This window comes from Haliotis rufescens, unplaced genomic scaffold, assembly GCF_023055435.1.
Source record: "Haliotis rufescens isolate VD_foot unplaced genomic scaffold, xgHalRufe1.0.p SCAF_11, whole genome shotgun sequence".
In the NCBI taxonomy this organism is placed as follows: Eukaryota; Metazoa; Mollusca; class Gastropoda; order Lepetellida; family Haliotidae; genus Haliotis; species Haliotis rufescens.
In genome coordinates this window covers 7137306-7156437 of record NW_025963791.1, presented here as the reverse complement: position 1 = coordinate 7156437, position 19132 = coordinate 7137306, and the positions used below count along the sequence as shown (strand labels likewise).

Here is a 19132-nt window from a genome sequence, read left to right as displayed (position 1 = left end):
ACATTGTTACAAGGTGGGACATTTCCCTATATATTAACTTGGGTATTCTGTAAGAGAATCTTAAGTTTGTAATTGGAATATAATTTATTTCTTTGAATGCATGGTCATGTTCATTTCAAGCCATTCATATACGATTTGGACGATTCGCATTTTGACATTTTCTGTAAACTGGAAACTTAAGAAGCTAAGTGATGTATGAATTAAATGTTAGTACGTGAATTCGTCTTTTACCTTCGTTGGTGCCCCCAGCATATTCACCTTAACTAGTAGCTGTACTAAAACATCTGAAACTCAACTTGAAATGGCAAAATTTGTCCAAATATCAAGCCTGCGTCCAAGAAATTGATTTGTTTATTTGCTGAAATAAATAACATTTACATTATGATCAGTTTTTTGCACAGCTTTATGGTTGCCACATCAAGGTCGGTGAATAACACACAAGATGACAAGCCAAATCCTGAGCATACATCCAAGCGTTGTTCCGATGTAGCTAAGCCGAGAATGCAATGTTAGGTATCCTACTCTGACATTATAAGAGTAAATTTGTTCCAAATTGTGCAAAGATTTTCACCTGGTAACATCACATGTTAAGTAAGTACTTCAAGAGATGTACTGGAACATGTGTTAGAAAATTATAGTGGAATCAGGCACACGTACCTAGAACATATACCGGATTAAAGGTTTCTGCGAGAAGAATTTAGTTTCGTCGGGATGTATGACGTTCGATTTGCCATGGGTTGGTCCATATTCACTCAATACCAATTATTGATACCTCATTGGAGAGGTATTTATATATGGATTCCAGTGGTATATCACACTTGACGATCAGTGGATCACTAGTGAGATGACAACCCAAAACGTAATCATACCCCCAAGTGATATACGGCAAAACCGGGCGAAAACGCGATATAGGGTACCATACTATGAAAGGCTGTAACAACAAGTTCGTCCCAACTTTTTTCTTGTTAACATTCAAAATCATGTTTAGTATGTTTATGGGCTTTAAAAAAATTAAGTGGGGTTTGGATGTGTGGGGGGTGCTCGTGGGTCATACCTAGCCCACGGCCTATATGCATTTTGTAACATTTTGTCTCTTTCATCCCAATTGCATAAGCATGTTCCAGGCCGTTTAATTTGTACATCACAATTAGTGTTCTTGGCTAAGTTTAACTTTCGCCCAAATGCAGCTTACACGGGATCATGTTCAGAGCTAGTGTGCACCGGCGCAGTTCGCGCTTGTGTATTGAAAAGATCCATGTCATATCTGGTAAAAAGAAGTGTGGAGTGTTGCCCGTCGGTTAAAAATGAAGGAACTTTGTCTACTTCCGCTCGGTTCGACAGTGGGACGGAGCGAGACCGAAGGACGCCAAAACCATTGGCGATTCAGGCAAGAGTTACCTCCCTTCGACAATTCACGGAAACGTAAACTTGCATTTGACACCAATCTGGTGACAGTCGAAATGGAAACAATTCAGGATCTGGAAGAGGAGAAGAGAAACATAAGTGACCAAGTCATGTTGATGAGAAACAGAACAAGGTCAGTTAAGTCAGACAAAGTGAAACTGACAGATCTTTGACACCATGAGGGAACCACTCAGATGGCGAGAGAACGACAGCATACCTTACTTGGTAACTTGCATTCTACATCAGAATCGTCAACGGAATTGTCGGACACTGAAGAGTGTTCTAGAAAAGAGGAAGAACACAAGAACCCATTGGACAAGTTGAGCATCCAATATGCAGTCAGTGTTTGACCAGAAGGAGAGTGACCGCAAACCATCCTGCCAAAGACTGTAATGAGGGGACACCATACACCCGACCCCTGTGACTGAATCGACGAAACAGTGACAATTCTCCTCGTCTGCAAACAAGTGTTAGTGACTTTACAAACATGATGTTGTACCTCTGTATCTGTATCTAAAAACATAATCTCATCTAGGATGTTTTCATCGTGTCTACCAAATCATAGAGGTTTACAGATTTCAACCCCCTTCATAAACATTATTTACCTGTGAATAATTTGAATCATTATTATGAGGCTAAGGAGATAATTTAGTACACTACACGGAATAGGATGGCCTATTGGTAATGTGAGTGACAAATTACCTGTATCTAAACCACGATAAACAAATAATCTTTCTGCATGCGTGCATATCTCTCGTGAAGAAGATTATATCGAAAAGGAGATCAAATATGGTGCCAAAGATCTAGAAATGATCTTCATAAACATATGCTTGTCGTTATAGGCCACTAACGGAATCGTATGGTCAGGTTCGCTGACTTGGTTGGTGCATGTCTTCGTTTACCAATTGCGTGGATCGATTCTCATGATGTCAATCACTGAATTGTCTGGTCCAGACTGCCGTCATATAGCCATACAGCCATTGTGGGTCCCTTTAATGGGTCTCTTTAATGAGGAGCCCTTGTTTTGTAAGCTTGAAGAGTTCACCTTTACTCTCGGTTCGGAAGGTTGCTATTGAACGTCAAACGGTGCTAGACGGCGTTCCATGTGGCACTTTCATGGGGGATCCCTTCAAACTTGAATACCCTTCCACGGGCAATTTAGTTCAGTTAATTCATAGGAAAGGTAAAGATTGTCAACTTTAAAAAGAGTACATTAACAGATGGATCTCGGTAGACCCCCATGATTATCATTTACTATTTTTTTCTTTGAAAAACAATCTGTACTTTGGTTTAGTTGTTCCCTTTGGAAATAGAACGGGCATTAGCCGCATAGCGGACGACTTATTCTATTGTGTACATTTACTTAAAGAAAGGTTTCTTTTGTGTGAACTATATAGATGACATTGCAGGAGGAGACTGACACAGCATACGAAGCTTACCAAACGCTGAGAGGTATTATCAGGTCGACAGGGATGATGGTGGCAGAAAACAAGTGTGAACAACCAACAGCAAATATGGTATTCTTAGGGAAGGTGTTTGATACAGAATCAATGGTGATAGAAATACCCGAGGGGAAGCTTTGGGAAATCAAGTCATTACTTCACAAATTTGTGAGGAAGTAAACTTGCGCAAAAATACAGATCAATTAAGCCTCTTGGACAAACCAAACTCTCTCAAGCTTTCCTCTCAATAATACAGAAGTGCAATCTTCCCACTGACTCTAACTCATTTCATAGCCTGCAAAGATGTGGCGACGTGCATCTCTAGCTTCATCCACTGGTTGCGGTGATCGTGAAAGTTGCTCAATTAAACGATTGAGCTCTGCTACATACAGAGAACACATTCAGGTGTCCTTAAAAGGGCTTCTCATGATCAAGCATGGCTTCAGCCTTCAGCCGCCAGTAGCACAGCTTGGCTGCAGTGTAATTCATTTACTCTTTTTAATCGTAATATCTCTATGAACAATCTCATTGTTTGTTCTGGTCAAATTATGTGATTAAGTTTGTTATGATCATGATATTTTTATATTTGAATTTAGTCTCCGGATTATTGTATAGTTCAAATTTTATACCCTTTGTTTTTGATTTAGTCAATAACAAAGTGACACTTGTTTATTAGCACGCATACTTGACATCCGGGCACTTTGTACGGGTAGTCGCAGGCCTTGATGAGTTCGTTGAACGCCGTGTACCGGGGGCAGTTCCACACGAAGCCAAGCTGTGCGAAGCATTGGCAAACATGGACGTATACTTTTAACTGCCCTGCAGTTTATAATGGATGGTGTTAACGATGCGATGAACTAATTCTAAACTTAGAATCACGACTCGATAAATATGCAAAGAGGTCACCTAGCCAAATGCTCGTATATTATTCAATCCTAATGTATGAAAATTATGATACGGAAACACCTTCGACTAACAATTACTAAACCATACTCTCACTCACTCACTAGACATAGACAATACAACACAACATGAAATGTGACGCTGGTTTATTAGTACGCAGACGAGTGTTAGTGATGACGTTAACATCCGGGCACTCTGTACGGGAAGTCGCAGGCCTGGGTAAGTTCGTTGAACGCCATGTATGGAGGGCAGTCGAGTACGAAGCCAAGCTGCATGTAGCATTGGTAGTACTTCGAGCAATTGTAGGGGTCACGGTATAGGCCGTTGCCACGGTTCTGACAGAAGTCGCCAATGTTTATCGCTGAAGTTGGAGAAGAAAGGTTAGTAAGGGTTAGTAGTGTTAGTTTGAGTTTGATACAAAGATCTGTCCACTGCACCACGGAGGCGATCAGGACATCGACCCATCGACCTTCCATTCTCCGGGCAGACGCTCTGTCCACTGCACCACGCAGGCTAACAGGGCATTGACCCATCGACCTTCCATTCTCCGGGCAGGCGCTCTAGATCTGTCCACTGCACAACGGAGGCGATCAGGGCATCGACCCATCGACCTTCCATTCTCTGGGCAGGCGCTCTAGATCTGTCCACTGCACCACGGAGGCGATCAGGACATCGACCCATCGACCTTCCATTCTCCGGGCAGACGCTCTGTCCACTGCACCACGCAGGCCATCAGGGCATCGACCCATCGACCTTCCATTCTCTGGGCAGGCGCTCTAGATCTGTCCACTGCACCACGGAGGCGATCAGGACATCGACCCATCGACCTTCCATTCTCCGGGCAGACGCTCTGTCCACTGCACCACGCAGGCTAACAGGGCATTGACCCATCGACCTTCCATTCTCCGGGCAGACGCTCTGTCCACTGCACCACGGAGGCGACCAGGCATCGACCCATCGAAATTCCTCCGTCCAGGCAGACGCTCTGTCCACTGTACCACGCAGGCCATCAGGGCGTCGACCCTCCGACCTTCCATTCTCCAGGCAGACGCTCTGTCCACTGCACCACGGAGGCGATCAGGGAATCGACCCATCGAAATTCCTCCGTCCAGGCAGACGCTCTGTCCACTGCACCACGCAGGCGGCCAGGGCATCGACCCATCGAGATTCCACCGTCCAGGCAGCACTCTGTCCACTGCACCACGGAGGCGATCAGGGCATCGACACATCGAACTTCCGCTCTCCGGGCACAATGATGTAAGTATTGGTCAGTAGTGTTAGTTTGAGTTTGATACAAATATGATACGCGACGTTAACCAGACAATTCAGTGATTGACATCATGAGCATCGATCCACGCAATTGGGATCGGTGACATGCATCAACCAAGTCGGCGAGTCTGACCACCCGATCCCGTTAGTCGCCTTTTACGACAAGCATAGTCGCCTTTTACGGCAAGCATGGGTTGCTGAAGACCTATTCGACCCCGGATCTTCACGGGTAATAACAATATAATAAATGCCCAATGCATTCATATGGCGCAAAACTCCAGATCAACACTATGCTCACGTCGAAAATAGTATCACAGAATATAAAAGATAAGTGTTAAGTGTGCTATAAAAGCAGAATGAGATGGCACTGTCCCAAGTCTGGAAGATTCCATTTCATGGCAGCGGTACTGAGGACCTCACTGAGGTGAGGTACTGAGGACCTCACTGAGGTGACATTGAGTCTAACGTGGCATTCCAGGTTTTTTCACTTTAATAGCGGCGAGCATGCACTAATTGTACTAATCCAGACTAATCCCGGTTTTCTTGTGCTAGCTCACTGTGCTAGCTAAAAAAGGTACCATGCCATAATTCGAACATGGGATCCCCACACATCATATTGACTCTGAACCGACCAGTACCATTCCTTGTTTTGTCCCCTTTATGAGGTGAGGTGAGGTGAAGTTGGGTTTAACGTCGCGTCCAAAAATATTTCACTTATATAGCGACGTGCATGCACGTGTGTGTGTGTGGCTGATTGTACTAGTACGGACTTATGCCGATTTATAGTGCTAGCTCACTGAGATACCATGCCGCAGATTAACATGAATACCTCACTCAAATATAGGGTCAATTGTGCACTTTATGATAAAAGCATAACACGTGGCATGGTGGTAAATACAGGTGTAACCATCATTTCTGGATATGGCCACCTTCAATAGGGCCACCATTTTCAACATGGCCGCCAGACACTAGTTTTAGGCCTTATTTTCTTGAAATATGTTTATCTTTCAAACTTATTGACTGAATAAATTACTTTGTAAATACCTTTAATATTTATTTAAATGTCCATTTTGGTTAACATTGTTATTTTTTAATCTAAAAAAAGTTAAAATAGTGTGAGACAAAATATTAAAATGATTTTTTGTGTGATGAATTGTGCACTTTGAGTTAAAAGCCTGAAACTTGGCACAGTCGTGGGTAATGACATTCATAATAAATAAACCTAAAAAGAAATCCAATTTGGCCGCCATTGTCGGCGTATAATTATGACTTACTGTCTATCAGGCCACGTTTCCAGCCGTTTCATGACATACATTGGGTCATTTGTACATTATGACTAAGAAAGCTGATGTGCCCTCTTTCTGAGCCATGGAAATGATGATGCGTTGTCCAGGTATTCTTGCTATATCAGGTATATATCAAGATTTCAGGTAAGAATCAGCTTTAATAAGTAATTTCTTTCTTATATGTGATATATTTCACTGAAAATACATGTTCGCACTTTTGTGATCATCATATACATGTACATACATGCATTTCATTTTCTGGTTACAGATGGCTTCAGCGTGTCCAGGCATCCCAGCGTGTCCCTGAAGAATCCTGTGGGGATTTACAATTCGACCTGTCAAAAACAGACATTAACAGTCCAGTGGATATTTTATTCTTTGATCTCTCTTTTTCCGAAAGGTTGAAGATTAGTGGATTTGATTAGACTTTCCTTAGATGTAATCTAACAAGCTCTATATCTTGTCAATCAAGAACAGATCCCTACTGTTGCATTTGATCCCATTGGACCAACCATGGACTGCAACATAGCAAAACAAGTACCATGGGACTGGCCTTATAGGTATGGTAAAGATCACTTTATGGTGATGTTTGGTGGCCTTCATATGGCAATGGCTGCACTGAACACAGTTGGGGACTGGCATTATGAAATCCGCATTCTGCGGAGCATAAATTGCTTTTCCAGGAACAGTTGATGCCTTTTAGAGAAATTTAAATGTTTCCATACCAAGACGCACGCGCATGATGTCACATCCTCTTGTTTCTTCATATTGATGTCAAAAGCTTACAAGTAAGACACATTAGGTTTGTCAATAGGACAACTTCCAAATTTTAGCACATGGTGATCATGTGATCAAACACAAAAAGAAGTCCTCAGTTCAAATTCTGGTCAGTAACTTTGGATTTATAAGTCACTATTTTGATGTTTGTACGCTCTCTCAGAGAAAGTGACTTTGACCCATATAAGTACTCACTCGCAAAGTGAATTCCATGGTCTTTTACTTGACATTTTAATCATGCCCAGCGCATTTGCATGACATGACTGCACATCCTTACATCGAAACATCCTACAGTGGAAGAAAATAGTTTAATATACATGTATTTAATTTTCAATATTCGTTTTCGATTAGGCATATTTAAAATGTAAATATTAACGCTCGGTGTGTCGAAGACCAGTAAATCGTCATTTAAAGATTCTGCACTCAGCAATATTCCCGCTATATGATGACGGCCTGTAAAATAATCGAGTGTGGACCAGACAATCCAGTGATTGACATCATGAGCATCGATCCACGCAATTAGGATCGATTACATGTATCAACCAAGTCAGCGAGCCTGACCACCTGATCCCGTTAGTCGCCTTTTACGACAAGCATGGGTTGCTGATGACCTATTCTACCCCGGATCTTTACGGGTCCCACGCAATTGGGATCGATGACATGTATCAACCAAGTCAGCGAGCCTGACCACCCGATCCCGTTAATCGCCTTTTACGACAAGCATAGTCGCCTTTTGCGGCAAGCATGGGTTGCTGTATCGCATTTAATGGCATACACCAATCAAAACATTAGCCATGTACGGTATATTTCTATAAATGCAAATTTTGTTCTTTAAATACTCTGTTGTTATTTTTATTGACCATGTGAGTTTAATATAGTGATATAGATAATTCACTTTCTGGATGAAAGTCATATGCCGAAGAAGAAATAAATGCATATAGTTTTTCTTTTTTTCATACTTTGCTGACATAAATCAAGATAAATAGTATATTGTGATATAGTTATGTACTTTACAGATGATGTGTTGGGTAAATACATTCCGAAATGTTAATTTTTCATAATATATTTATGTTGTGTGGGTCATGGATACTAGGATTTCATTCCTCCATGGCGGCCATGTTGGATTATTTTCGGTGGTCCCATATCTTAAACTATTTAGAACATCATAATCTACAACAGTACCAAGTTTCAGGCTTTTATAACAAAGGGCACATTTTTTCACGAAACGTCTGCACTAATATTCCAGCAATAGCACAGACCTGTTGTTGATATAATTAGCAAGGAACAATTTCACCTGTTTACTATGGAATCCTAAAAGGGACACTGTCGCGTTGTCGTGTTGAACAAAAACAAGCAAAATGTGTAAAAAAAATAACCAAGGAATGACAACGCGACGATGCAACGGCGCATCATTTAGACAATTTTCGCATTGTCGGCCTTTTGACACATTTTGCTTGTCTTTGTAAGGATCTCCCTTCTAGGATTCCATAGGTTACGGTGATACGCAATCAACCAAATATCTGAGACTGATCCATTGAGTCATCACTTACGACAAGCAATAGTGTCCGGATCTATTTATTCGTCACCTTCAAGAATACGACAAACCAATCACAATGCGCGCATGACTATATGCATTTTGGTCAAAGAATCCCCCCTTGATATTCTTTTTTAATATGCATAGCCTGAATCTAACAAAATACCAAAGTGACAGTGACAATTGTTACACCAAATTGAATGACCACTTGGCCACCGTGATATACATGTATTTAGAAAATATCCATGTGAACATACACGGCAAAGGCGGACGTAGTACAAGTAGACTATTTGTATGACCGTTTGCGCGAAGACAGAACCACGGCGATAAAGTGGCCACGAGGCCGGGCAGGAGTCGTCATTCACGTGTGGGACCTATTCTAACCGGCTCACGTGTTACCTTAAGCATCTCGGTATAGTGATGTCTATCCTCTGGTGGACCGCCTCTGTTTGCAGGATACTCCCAGTCTACATCCACGCCATCGAAATTGTTGTCTCGGAGGAATTTGACAACAGAGTCGGCGAACTCCTTCCTCCCCGAGGGAGTGTGGGGGCATCTGATGGAACGGCCCCGACCCAAGATCCCGGCCCCCAACAGCAAGCAGGGTCTTCATGCTGGGATTGAATTTCTTCAACGCCATAAAACGTTCGAACCTGCATGGTTAGTGTTAGTCTTGTGAGTCCAGGTACACGTAAGTGCTTCATGACTTTGTGTTCGTGAGTAAAGGTTGGTTGGTTGGTTGGTTTGTTGTTTAACGCCGCACTCAGCAATATTCCAGCTATATGACGGCGGTCTGTAAATAATCGAGTCTGGACCAGCCAATCCAGTGATTGATATCATGAGCATCGATCCACGCTATTGGGATCGATGACATGTATCAACCAAGTCAGCGAGCCTGACCACCCGATCTCGTTAGTCGCCTTTTACGACAAGCATTGTCACCTTTTACGGCAAGCATGGGTTGCTGATGACCTATTCTACCCCGGAATCTTCACGGGTGTGTTCGTGAGTAAAAGAGTGACTTAGGGATGGACATGAGGAAGGGAGGAAGGGATGGATGTTTGAATGCCGCTTTGAACATTATGTCAGTTGTATCTTTTGGTTTGGTTTGGTTTGTTGGTTAACGCTATTTGACAGCGGTCTGTAAATAATCGAGCCGGGCCAGACAATCAAGTGATTGAAAACATGAGCATCGATCCACGCAATTGGGACACGCTGACATGCATCAACCAAGTCAGCGAGCCTGACCACCCGATCCCGTTAGTCGCCTTTTACGACAAGCATAGTCCCCTTTTACGGCAAGCATGGGTTGATGAAGACCTATTCTTCCTCGGATCTTATCTCGATGCATGTGGGAGGAAGGCTCGAAGTAAAGTTAACACGGGTTTGGCGCTTGTTATAATGCGGTGCTCCCTTGTTATAATGCCACCTTTCGTCCTGCGGAAACACGGCAGTATAACCAGGGAGGTGAAAACCATACCTCACTGACTTTACTATATAACATGAACTGTAGGCTTATGAAAAAACACATACCGTATTCGACGTAATAAGCGTCCAGAACGCTCTCAAAATTAGAAATAGGGGGCTCTTATTAGAATATTATTTTGGTGGAAAAAACCAGGATTGAAAGATATATTTCGTGGTTTATAGTTTATATACGACAGATATATTTTTCCAGAATTTAATTGCCCATAATTAAGGGTGCATATAGCACACGAGTGCGTATTATACGCGAATAAATAAGTCTTGTGTACATTGATCGATCGGAAGGGGTGCTAATTGGGATTGTTCACTGGCCAATATATTAGCAAATATCGACGTGGGCGCTTATTACGTCGAATACGGTATTGATATATAAAAAATTTAATAAGAACCAAGTCACATCCATTAATCCAAGCTATTTTTTCATACTGAACCACATACGTTGCCAACTCTGGGGTTAAATGTGGACAATTTTTGTTGTTGCTATATTACAGGGAAACATTATCAGGGCGAACTGGAAATCGAACCGACGATCAAAGACGCACAGCGAAATGCGGCGCCTTAGACAACTGGGCAACCCTTATAAAATATGTCGGCACCGGTAAAATATATGTAATATGCATGATTCTACATAGGGATGGAATATTGCTGAGTGCGGCGTTAAACAACAAACAAACAAACATAGGGATGGGAACAGTGACACCATCATTTAAAACTGGTAAAGATTGGTAAATATTGATAGAACATAACAACCCATAACGCATTTTACAGAATTGTGTTACTCATGACCAGCACTATTTGATTTTTAGAATCTATCTTTAAAGGTAAACTAGCACCGTCTACTGCACATGACTAGTAGTGGTGATCGTGGGTGGATTTGGTGTCCACCGTGTACACTATTTCAGTTAGATCTTGGCGTGGTAATTTACTCTGTAACGGAGGAAGATCGTTGATGCTTTCTGCTTTGATGAAACTCACCATATAACCACGAGTATGATGCTGGTGAACTAAGTTTCATAATCCGGGTGAATTTAGGATTCGAACCCACGATCAAATTTGGAAGAATGAATATAATGCTTTGAACAAAATAAATCTCTCATTCTGTCGATCACGATTAATCGTTGAGGGCGGATGGTGGTTGATTTCAGTCTTTATTTGAGATTCAATTACACTCACATTCCTTTTGTCCAAGGTGTGGACAAGTCATTCCATTCAAAAGCTTTGATGCTGTTGCCCATCACCGTGGCATAGGCGTACACGTAGTGTGTTCAAAGGTTAGGGTCTACTTCCTCCGGCGTGTATTTCCCTTTCCCTGGGCGATACTGAGACCAGTTGATGTAGTAACACACTCTCCTAAGCCCTGAACCTGTAACATAACGGATGACATGTATGACAGTTGATGTAGTAACACACTCTCCTAAGCCCTGAACCTGTAACATAACGGATGACATGTATGACAGTTGATGTAGTAACACACTCTCCTAAGCCCTGAACCTGTAACATAACGGATGACATGTATGACAGTTGATGTAGTAACACACTCTCCTGTGCCCTGAACCTGTAACATAACGGATGACATGTATGACAGTTGGTGTAGTAACACACTCTCCTAAGCCCTGAACCTGTAACATAACGGATGACATGTATGACAGTTGATGTAGTAACACACTCTCCTAAGCCCTGAACCTGTAACATAACGGATGACATGTATGACAGTTGATGTAGTAACACACTCTCCTGTGCCCTGAACCTGTAACATAACGGATGACATGTATGACAGTTGATGTAGTAACACACTCTCCTGTGCCCTGAACCTGTAACATAACGGATGACATGTATGACAGTTAGTGTAGTAACACACTCTCCTGTGCCCTGAACCTGTAACATAACGGATGACATGTATGACAGTTGATGTAGTAACACACTCTCCTGTGCCCTGAACCTGTAACATAACGGATGACATGTATGACAGTTGGTGTAGTAACACACTCTCCTGTGCCCTGAACCTGTAACATAACGGATGACATGTATCACAGTTGATGTAGTAACACACTCTCCTGTGCCCTGAACCTGTAACATAACGGATGACATGTATGACAGTTGATGTAGTAACACACTCTCCTGTGCCCTGAACCTGTAACATAACGGATGACATGTATCACAGTTGATGTAGTAACACACTCTCCTGTGCCCTGAACCTGTAACATAACGGATGACATGTATGACAGTTAGTGTAGTAACACACTCTCCTGTGCCCTGAACCTGTAACATAACGGATGACATGTATGACAGTTGATGTAGTAACATACTCTCCTGTGCCCTGAACCTGTAACATAACGGATGACATGTATGACAGTTAGTGTAGTAACACACTCTCCTGTGCCCTGAACCTGTAACATAACGGATGACATGTATCACAGTTGATGTAGTAACACACTCTCCTGTGCCCTGAACCTGTAACATAACGGATGACATGTATGACAGTTGGTGTAGTAACACATTCTCCTGTGCCCTGAACCTGTAACATGATGGATGACATGTATCACAGTTGATGTAGTAACACACTCTCCTGTGTCCTGAACCTGTAACATAACGGATGACATGTATGACAGTTAGTGTAGTAACACACTCTCCTGTGCCCTGAACCTGTAACATGATAGATGACATGTATGACAGTTGGTGTAGTAACACACTCTCCTGTGCCCTGAACCTGTAACAGCGGATTCTTACAAAAAGTTTGCACATCTGTTTTACGATTCATACCTCAATGAACCGAAAAAAATATACAGTCAATGCTTATAATTAAATTCGACAACGTAAAGCATGTTTTATCTACAATAGTTTAACCAGAAACAGTTGCACGGTATGTCAAAACAGACAAAAATAACGACATAGATAAACATTCCAGGTGTAGGAATACATACAGTGGCGTGACATGAATCAGGTGATCATTTAATTTATGCACATAACTTGACACGTCAACACAGTCAGTAGCCAATCAACGGAGAGTGGGATTAAAACAATGTTCATTGGGCCTGTCAATTAAGGCAAGAGGCGAAAAGAACTGCAACAGTCAGACTGTAACGAACAGGAAGAAATATGTCCGAGAGAAGGCGGCTGTTTCAAATAACAGGGTCATTTACTGCGTGATTCAAACATTACTTCCCTGATTACGGTAAAACACAGTTGGAGAAATGCTAGTTAGAAATGAAACCCAAAGACATGAAAGTTGAACCGAGGCGAGCGGGAAAAAAACAGGCGAGCGAGCCTGCACATTTGCTGTTTCATTCATTTTCGGCCTTCGGTTTCAAAGGGTAGTTTGGACAATGAATATGCATGAAAGTCGCTAAATGTCCTGTGCATGACGATACACGTGAGCAGAAAGGGAATTCCCTCGACTTTAATATTGGGATTCCCCGACATTCCGCAGTAAAAAAAGTAGTGCGCCGCAGTGGGCGTGGCTTAATGTTTTACGTTCATTGGGAAATGAATGCAATAACACGTGACCAAGTCAGCTAATCAGAATGCAGGAATTTCCATGAACACAACGAAAATTTAATCATTATGTCATCTACAAGATACCATAGTAATGTTATTATATGATGCTCTTCGACAGCCATGTGAAAATATATTGGGCAAAACAAGTTAAAAATATGTTATGCGAATGTGGATGTGGACGTATTTGTTATCGCAACATGTAGACCTGCCATTGCATTTGGTGAGCCATTTGGCAAAGGGCCTTAAAAGATATGTACATCCAAAAATGGCATGGTTCCTTGTGCAGTTCTAGAAATTAAAGCAAATTACTGCACGATATTTAAGACCACTATAAAAGCAGAACCTTATTTTTAAATAGAAATTTACGTAAGTTTAGAATGTCTTTTTCTCGATTTCGTTGTAGCTCACATGATCTCTATATTGAAACAGGCAGATATGTAGGGTTTTTAAGAGAACATAGACTGTAGAATTTGTAAAAACGATTGTGTTGAAGATGAATGTCAATTTAAGTGTATGTCCAGTGTGTAATGATTTAAGAACAAAATATCTAAATAACTATTTCTACCACAATCCAAATGTTAACAAATTAATGACATGTGATTGTACAGACACTTTCAGAAATGTGTCTATGTACAATTATCATGCTACAAAACTAAGAAAGTGTATCAATTTGTAACACGCCCCAGACTATGTACAGCAGGCCTTTGGCCCCATCAGTAGCCTGAATAGGGATTGACTAACTGCTCGAAATCGTATTTCAGAGGACATTGAATAAATGAAATGTGAGGCCATGCTTCGAAAGTAAAGTGAGTTTAACAATACGTAGGTGTAAGTATATCATATCTATGTCACTTGTCACATGAAAGGAAACAGTCCACACAATAAACATGAGAGAGCTACAATCAAACAACGTTGTGTATTCTCAATGATGCCACCAAGTGCTCGCGAAACGGGAGAGCAGATGCTGCCATACACCAAAATTTACCTTGAGTTGATGTGGTTTTTGAGACATCGCTGCGACCGATAGAACTGACTGTTTTGTGTTAAAATCCTTTGCTATTTTTGCATAACAAAACACTCTTTCAACCAACCTTGACAACTGTCTTGTATGATTATCAGGAGGTTGCAAACACCGTATGTTCTTATCATTGTACTTCCATTGCTACTAGCACTTATAAACAACGCACGTTATCATCGCTATACATCCGTTTCTACCAGCAACTGCAAACAACGTATGCTGTTCGTCCATTGCTACTAAATCCTACAAACAACGTACAGTGTGATACTATTACTCTTACTGCTACTTTTGCTATTGCTACTACAACTCTGTTGTTTTTTCATATGATACAAAAGCTATACATCTAAAATCACTTTTGCGTTTCCTTTTTTTGCAGACTATATATACTAACGGAAAAAAGTATCTGTTTTTTATATAAAGTTTATTGAAATACATTCTGAAATTAAATATTGTATTTTTCAGTGCATCCATGAAGACATCTCTTCTACTTTAAGGTCGAGATTCAGAATTTGCACGTGCATGTGAATGCACGGTGAACAATATTGATGTTTGCGTGTTTGTTGAGAGCATGATACTCTGACACGTGTTTTTCAAATGTTAACATTGCACAATGATTGTGTTATCAGTTATCAGTTGCTCATAAAACCTCCATTGATCCTGACGCAGGCTTGATAAAAATATCAACGTGTACGCGCCGTGGTATGCTGCAAACAGGAATAACGCAAAACAATAGCATCTCTTTGGGCAACACTCATGACTTGCCGCCGGCCAGTCGTCCACGTGTGACGCCACGTCAACAAGACAACCATATTCGGTTGGTGCATCTCCGGCATCGATATCAAACTGCACGACATACGGCCTACGTCCAGCAATACGCCCAACTGTGCTTCCACGTCACCGTCAGACACGCCTAGTTTGGTGTAGACAACTCCTGAGGATCAGAGGACAAGACTAGGGCAGTATACTGTTCACAGATGAGTCAAGGGTTCATCTGGACAGCCATGCAAGGGTCGCGCAAGTGTCTGCAGATGTTCATGTCAACCTTTCGGCGACGCTTTCGTTACTCACCGTCTGTTTGGGAAGGGAAGCGTAATAGTATTGGGTGGCATCACAATTCAGGGGAAAACACAATACATCATTGTTAATGTCAATTTGAATGGCAAACTCTAACGGGACGACATCATTAAAGATCATGTTCTACCCTTTGTGCAAATGCAGGGACGTAACTTGGAGGAATGTGAGGAGAGGCCTCGTTTTGTTAATCCGTTGTCGGTGTCTATTGCATCTTCTGGAAAGAAAAGATTCATTCTTGATTTGTCTGTGGTGAACAAGCATGTGTTTAAACTTTCAGTCAAATACGAAGACTGGAAAAGCCCTCTTATGTATATCAAAGCTTGTGATTGGTTAGTTAAATACGATATACATTCCGCGTACCATCATATTGAAATGCATACTCCTCATACAAATTTTCTCGGCTTTTTATGGGTTTGGCCATGGGGCAGGAGGTATTACAACCAGTTATTGGTTCAATTAGTCAACTTATGACGAGGTCACTCAGTATAGATTGCCTGACGGCTAACTCGTGGAATGACTGGATTGTTTTGACAGCTTAAAGTAAGGAACAGTTAGTGTTCTGGCGGGACAATATTCAACATTTCAAGTTATGATCGTTGTGTTCAGACAGTTCCTCTACCAGGGTTGTTTATAGCGATGCAAGTGGTGTAGGTTACGGTGGCTACTGTGTTCAGTTTGATGGAAGGTTGGCACATGGACAGTGGTCCGAAAGCGAAATGAATCAAAGTTTAACATGGCGGGAGTTGAAGGCTGTATCTATGGTACTGACAAGTTTTCTGTCTTTTCTTGGTTCTCACTCAGTCAAGTGGTTTACGGATAATACCAATGTATGTGCTATTATGAAAAAGGGTAGCAAGAAGACACATTTACAAAATCTTGCATTGATTATCTGTCAGTTATGTTTGAGATCCTGTATACGTTTGGAAGTAGACTGGATTCCCCGAGAACAAAGATTTTCTCAGCAAGCTCACTGATAGAGATGACTGGGCAGTTGCAGACTATGTTTTTCATGTACTCGATGAAACATGGGGACCACATTCAATAGATCGTTTTGTTTCTTACTACAAGATCAATCGTTTCGATTCTAGGTACTGGAACCATAATTCTGAGAATGTGGATACTTTTACTTCAGATTGGAGTAATGAGGTGAATCGGATAGTACCACCAGTGTATCTGGTCTCTCGTGTGTTGTGCCATATGCGCAAATACAGAGTGAAGGGTATGTTGGTTGTACCTCAGTGGTACTCGGCAAGTTTCTGGCAATTGCTATGCAAACAAGGTACATTTTTCAAAGAAGTAAGAGACTTTGTTTATTTGCCGTCTTGCAAAGAAGCTTATGTTCCCAGTCGTATTGGGGGAGGTCAATTTGGTGAAACAGATTTAAAGTGTTCAATGTTAGCGTTGAAAATCGATTTCAGTTGTTGAAATGCTTTCTTCTGTTTCAGATGTGTTATACAGTGTATATCATGATGTTATATGTACCCTCCCAGGTAGTTAAAAACCGAACGTACAAGGTTTGAGCATATTATTAAATGAGGCTAGATCAGCCACTACAGTGAGATCATACAACTTGGGATTCAAGAGATTTTCTGATTGGGCAGATTCTCATGGTTTGCCGACTTTATTGCCAATTGCTCCTATGCACTGCGCACTTTATTTGTTATCTTTAATACAAAGTTGTAAAATTATTTCTCCTGTCAGTACAGCTTTTTACAGCATTTGATATGCTCATGTTCCTGTTGGGTTATGCAGTCCCACAGATAATACACTGGTACGAAATGTATTGGAGGCTGGTAAGCGGAATTTAGCTAAACCAGTAAACAAAAAGGAACCGATAACAATATCGCAACTTAGTTGTATGGTATCGTCTCTAGAATGTGAGAAATGTTTAAAAGACAGCGGAGTTGCTGCAATGATTTTAGTTGCTTTTGCAGGTTTTCTTCTATCAGTTGAATTGTTGCACATTGCACGTTCAGATATCATGTTTTGTGAACATCATATGTCTATATTTTTTTAACAGTCCAAGACGGACGTGTACCGGGAGGGTGCATGGGTAGTCATAGGTGTATGTCCTGTTATGCACTTGCAACGTTATTTAACGATGGCAGGGATTGCCGAGGATTCTGAGGAATATGTGTTCAGAGCACGAAGTACTGTTAATGGTAAATATGTACTGAGAAAGGAAAACAAGCCACTGACTTATACAAGACTACGTGAAATATTTCGTTTAACTTTGTCACCTTTTGTCATTGATGTTTCAAGATATGGCCTCCACAGTTTGAGGTCAGGAGGTGCTTCAGCGGCAGCAAACAATGGTGTACCTGACCGTCTTTTTAAGAGAAACGGGAGCTGGAAGAGCAAGAATGCCAAAGATGGGTATATCAGAGACAGTGTTAAAGCCAGATTAAGTGAGTCCAAATCATTGGGTTTGTTATATAGGTTGTTTTCCTGTAATCCCTTTCTTTGTTTCTCATGCTTCGGCGTGTGCCAGGGGGAAGCCACGTTGTGTGTTTGTTGTTTATATCTGGCTTGACGAGGTTTTGGAAGAGAAATGAAATTTCATTCGGTTGAACAGAGTGAATTAGACTGAAATTGATTTCTCTTGAAGGAAAAGCCAGATTTAAAGGGAGGTTATTCACGGTAGAGGGTGCAACCGTGAGGGGTATATATAGGAATTGTAAAACCCGGGTAGTTTAATCTCTCCTGTGGTGTCGCCGTTACAGTGCGGTCTGTTTATTTTTTGTTTGTCCTGTGCGTTATGGTTATGAACATTTTCTGTTGTCAGGTGTTGGCAGTCTTGCTGCAAGACAGATGTCGTCACAGTGACGAGTATGGTTCTGAACCACAAAGCAAGGATGGTACCTGGTACATGCATGTATCTTACAGTAAGATGTTACAGTGTCGGTGACTGGCGTGGGTTCTGGGATCATATGGATCAAGGCTAGTGACGCTACTGGTGTTTGTAAAAGGAAATTTCATGCAGAGTAAATGCCTCGGCCTGTGCCACAGGGGAAGCCACATTGTGTGTTTGTTGTTTATATCTGGCTGGACGAGGTTTTGGAAGAGAAGCTTGGTATCACGATTCGATGAACAAGCAAATGAGGTCACCTAGCTAACAACTCGTATACGTTTTAATAATTTAATTATAATACGGAAACACACTCGTCTAATTATGTGTTTACAATATTTGTCTTACCACCGTATTCTGCAACACAAAATATCCATTGTTGTTGCAAAAACTGGTAAATTACCCAAATGAACGTTAGGACGGTGGATAGCGTTTGCTCCTAATGTGGAAGGCCCGGGTTCGTTCCCCACATGGGTAAAATATGTAAAGCTAATATCTAGTGTCTCCCGCCGTGATATTGCTTGAATATTGCTATGAGGGGCGTAAAACTTTACTCAATCATTCACCCCAAAGACGTAGACAATACAACACAACACG

The 19132-nt window shown here is 41.5% G+C and overlaps 1 pseudogene; it reads right to left on the bottom strand.

Annotated features, from left to right (window-relative positions):
- LOC124134340 overlaps positions 1–11551 on the bottom strand; it is a 49216-nt pseudogene extending 37665 nt beyond the window's left edge.
- Between the last annotated feature and the right edge of the window lie 7581 nt (positions 11552–19132).